Source organism: Egretta garzetta, unplaced genomic scaffold (assembly GCF_000687185.1).
Source record: "Egretta garzetta isolate BGI_Z169 unplaced genomic scaffold, ASM68718v1 scaffold96, whole genome shotgun sequence".
In the NCBI taxonomy this organism is placed as follows: Eukaryota; Metazoa; Chordata; class Aves; order Pelecaniformes; family Ardeidae; genus Egretta; species Egretta garzetta.
The window spans coordinates 111,699-116,650 of record NW_009259965.1 but is presented as its reverse complement, the minus strand read 5'-3'; the positions used below and the strand labels follow the sequence as shown (position 1 = coordinate 116,650).

Genomic DNA, 4,952 nt, shown 5'->3' with positions numbered 1-4,952 from the left:
ATCTCTCTTCTCCCCCAATATAGACTCAAGGGAGAGAGGAAAAGATGGCAAAATTTAATAGGAGCTATCTTCTCGTTCCAGTGGCAGAAGAAAAGATGTTCATGGCAGTGTGGTTGTGGCCCTGTCCCTGGACAAGGAAGTCTCGTCTAAATGCCCCTGTGAGAGGCTTGATTAAACACCATAGGAGATAGAACAGTAATGTTCAGCTTTTCCTGGCTGACAACCATAGGCAAAGATTATGGAAAAAGGTTTAAAAAAAAAAAGTGCAGTGAGTATATAGAAGTAGATGATCTGTTCAGCTCTTTTTACTTGGTTTTGACTACTCTTTGGATTCCCTTACTTACGGGTATTTTTTGACTTGGGCTTAGGACAGAAATTCAGAGAAGAGTTTCCTTGTTAATTTTTTTTTCATTTGCTTCACCCATTTCACACTGGTCCTTTGTCGTTATACGTAATGTACTTACCTTTGCGAAGGGGATTTTTACATTTCAGGTAGACCTTATTTATACATTTACCTACTCCTTTTCAAGCTCCCTCAGTTTAGCAGGAAATTAGATGACAGAACTGCTGGCAAGGAGTCATCGAAGGACCACAGCCTTGGTCAAGATTGGTCCATGAGGTGACAGTGAGGCCCCTGGACTTTCTTTCACAGTTTCAATACAAACCAAGTAAAATTAGGGCATCCCATACCTTTAATTTATAATTCAGCAAATAATGTTTGTGATTTTTCAGATAATTCTTTAGTTCTTTGTAGTTTTTTGTGGTTCCTGAGGGAGACTGCCTTAATAGAATCATAAATCTAGAGGGGCAACTAGCTGTGGGGTTGCCACAGTGTTGGTGACTATAAGTCGTTGAAGAACGCAAACTTCAGCCAGTGTTGCATGCAGTTGGGTATATTCAAAGATTTTAGGGCCTACTAGGGGACTGGTAGGCCCAGTTAGAGACCTACCCCTACAAAAGTAGCTGTGCTAAGAGGATCTCTGACTTTTCTGAACTTTTATGGGAGAATCTGAACAGCTTTCCCAACCGATACATTATTAAAGTGTCTTTTCTCTTCCCTCTTATATAGTGGTTTATGAAGATTGCCTGTTGAGAAAATTTTGGTTCTCATGTTTCATAACTTTTCAGTATTTCCTTGCAACTCTGACATTCTTTCAGGATAGGTTTTTGTACATTGACAGCCAGAGAGAAGAGGGCATGGGAGGAAAGGTGAGCGTCTGTGTTTGCGTTGGCTCTGAAAGATCCAGATGAGAAGCTGAACAGCAGGAGAGAGGTCAGTGGAGAAGAGAGATTTGTGAGTCAGTGAATCTGTGTAAGGGAATGAGGTCAGTCTGGAATAAGGTTAAGAGGGTAAAAGAGGAGGATTTTAAGTGACACCAAGAAACCATGGTGAGGAATGGCGGAGGAGGAAGATGCTCTGAATGAGTTGTAATAGAAAACTCAGATCATAGGAGACTACAGAAAGGAGGGGAAGATACAGGCGTTAAAATGCATTCTGTAACAAAAGATGCAAGAGCGCCTATTGCCTTAGGGAAAGTCCACTCATATATTGAAGTGAGGAAGAGAAGGGTATTGCAATGAGGAAAAAAAAAGAAATGGGGTGGGTTAGTCCTAGCAGACTATTGTAGAATAGTTTTTCTTGATTACATTTAGTAACTGTCATGGTGACACTAAAGGCTTATAAATTATATTGTACCTTTCCATAAGGGGACATTTGATGCAATGGCTTTTTAGACACATTTAGCTTCTTGCCTATTTTTAAGACTACTTACACTTCCCTGACATCTAAAGCATTTGCAGTTTAGGTGTGTACACAAAACAGTCTGTTATGAAAAGGGTTGTGCACTTCTTAGGTTGTCCAAGAAGTGGAAATGAGGCTAGGTAGCCCAAAACGTTGAATACCAGTTCTTGAAATTTCACATAGGTAACTGTTAGTCACTCTAGGTGACTATGATAAAGGAACACAACATAGAAGCTGTTCTAATGATCTGCAGTGAAACAACCCATCTTCGGTGTGTGTTAACACTCTAATACAAGGAGGGTTGGTGTGTAGCGTGTTTGGAGCTAAGGGAAATAATCATGTGCTTTAGATAGGCTTTTACCTATGTTCTTATGTGGCTCCTTATGGAAAAATGAAAACATCCATCTCAGTTGTGACCTAAATTGTGCATAATATGCTATCGAATATAAACAAAAGATACGTGGGGTAGAGGGTGGGTGGGCAATGGTGCAGATTTATGGGAGGTGCCTGTTACATGTGTGTTTTGTTCTTGTCCTGCTTGATGGAACTTGGGCACGGTCTGAAATGTGGGCCTGTGTCATGGTAGGTATGAGAATGCTGGCAAATAAGGTTTAAGCAAGGTTGAGGTTATGCAGTATCTGAAGGGCAGCAAGAGTACATAGTGGACGGATAAAATGAAAGTAGTAGAAAGTTATGCAACATCTGAAGGGCACCAAGAGGAAATTTTCATTTTCTTTATTTTAATTATGCTTTTCTTCACAAATTCCTAATGCAGCCTGTTGCTTGTAAAAACAGTTAGCAGCTGTGGCAGTGCTATCAGACGTGAATTACTGTGGAGGAGGCAGAGGGATGTAGGTCCTCAGTGGTACCTAACCTGTGTGTTACACACGTGATCTCTGTCACAAGGTCGAGTAGTTTTAGTGGGACTGTGCAGCTCCCCCTTTCCTCTGCATCTTTATCTCTGTATTCTTCCATACCTGGTCTGTAGTTGCTAATAAGATTTTTTTCTCTAGGTTGTGTTTGATTTTAGCTTTTAAATCAAAATATAAAATAATGGGTCCTTAAAAGAGATGGAGGAAATGACTGAGGGCTTGCTTAGCTGGTTACTGTTAGCAGTTAGCGGACTGTAAAGTTTTTAAGGGGAAATGCCTTTATGTTAGAGAGTGTTGTAAGTTAGGGAGGAACGGTGTTTCTGAAAGCTTGTTAGAAGTAATTAGTTCTCTGTTCTGCAGTATGTTTGTGGCCTGACTTCAACCTGACTGGAGAAGACTTTGTGACATTTTGAAGGACGGTAGGACACTGCCCTTGTTTGTAGATTTGCAACCTATATGGCAGTGGGCAGTAATAGGAGTAAGTAATAGCTGTATGACCACATGCATGGTTTCTCTATTATTGCACACAGGCTTAAATGGTTTCTTGCATTGGGTGCTAACACAGCTTTGTAGGCAGTGTGAGCCTTACGGATTGCAGGCGTGGGAGGCAGATAAACTGCATTCTTGTGGTACCTACTGAAAAAGCACATACCCTGAAATGGACACCTTTGGGTACAGCTAGAAAGGGGATGGAAGAGATGACAAAAACATATAAAAAGGATACATATGGATTAAAAAAAAAAAAAAAAAAAAAGGCAATACTAGGAGACAGAAAAGAAAATGGGGAGGGAGCCGCAATGATGCATGGTATTCCAGCAAGGCATACCTGTGGCTGAAGTTCAGGATGGGAGGGAGCAGAACTGTAGGTCCTCTCCACTGCCCAAATGCTCAGGTTGCTCAAATGAATTTAAATAATGCTGTAAACTTCAGTATCATTAAAATAGCCAGAAACTGCTCATTGGTTATGGATACACATTCATTATTTATATTCTCAGGTTAATTTTGATAAGTGGTAGTCCTGTTCAGCACTGTTAATATAAATAGAGACAATAATTAAATTTTCTTCTGAATTTTTACATTAGTTCTGATGTTGAATGTTCTGAATACAGAGTTCAAAATGCAGTAAATACATGAGGAATGCATTGGTTTTACCTCTGACCCAGTGCAGCAATATTCTGCAATAACCTCTCATGGGCTTTTTATTGGAATGGGGCTGATGTACATTACACTTCCTAGAAATATTATGCAGAGGTTTTCAAAACATTCTATTTTAATGTTACTGAGGTATCCAAGAGTTTCACAACATCTAATTGCATGGAACATCTTGGCTTGAAACTCTACTAAACAGAACTTTATAGGCAGGGTTATAATGTCATCTGGGAGAAAAAAATTGTTTCCTTTTTAACCCATTCAAAACAATTTACAAAAAAAAATACAATTTTTTCAGTCACCTCATAAAAATGGTAAACAGACATTCGTTAAAGGATTGAGGTTTTTTGTTCCTATGCCATACTCCTAATTCATGCTTCTGGGTCTTGCCTCTTTAGTATGCTCCTCAAGGTCTTTCCCTGAGGATTTACAGCATTTTTGGTCTTTTCATGCAATGATTAGGAAGTGGAACATGGAATATATTTCTTCTCCTGATGTTTTTCTGCAACTGCCAGAGCCTAATTTTAGTCCTAGGAACATCTCATTCAAATTTTTGTTGAGGTTGCTACATCTGACTTCTACTATACGTGCAGAAGCTCTGCCCCTGGATATACAGCCTTTGCAATAACAGTTACTGTACATAGATTCTGTATGCCTGAATGATTCTGACAGTATTCATTATGCTCAGAAAAGTGAAGCGCTAAAGAACATGCTGCACTTTGGGGACAGGAACGAAGGACTACAAGGACTCCTAAAATTGGTTATGCTCTTAAAGCTCTCATGAAACCATATCCTGGGCCTTGTTCCTGAGACATCGCTGCCCGGTTAAATCCACACTGACTGAGGTCATGAATATATGTTACTGTCTGTCAGTGGCAGTTCTTGACTTAAAATCTTGCCATCCTCCACCTTGCCTTGCTAGTCTTTTTTTTTTTCCCCAGCTTGTTAGCGTGTAGGTCCGCTGGTTAACTGTTTGGCTTCTCTGTAGCTGGGTCTCCATAATTATCTGGTTTAAAACATAGTTTCTTTTAAAGCTGAATCATTTCACAAGTCTGATAGAGAGCAGCCACAAAACAGTTGAATTGGCAAAATGGAGGGAATAAATAACCTTTTAGATCTGATCTGCTGGTGGTGAGGGTGGCCTGAGATGCAGGTGTTACATCACCCACTTTACCGCATACTGACACCAG

The 4,952-nt window shown here is 40.0% G+C and overlaps 1 protein-coding gene across 1 annotated transcript in view; it reads left to right on the top strand.

The window, feature by feature from the left end:
- The first annotated feature begins 1,254 nt into the window (after positions 1-1,254).
- Positions 1,255-4,952, top strand: part of ABHD5 (abhydrolase domain containing 5, lysophosphatidic acid acyltransferase) — a 23,735-nt gene continuing 20,037 nt past the window's right edge. The window contains exon 1 of the mRNA XM_035895708.1: positions 1,255-1,273. The gene's annotated coding sequence lies outside the window, so the exon portion shown is untranslated. The remainder of the gene's footprint in view (positions 1,274-4,952) is intronic.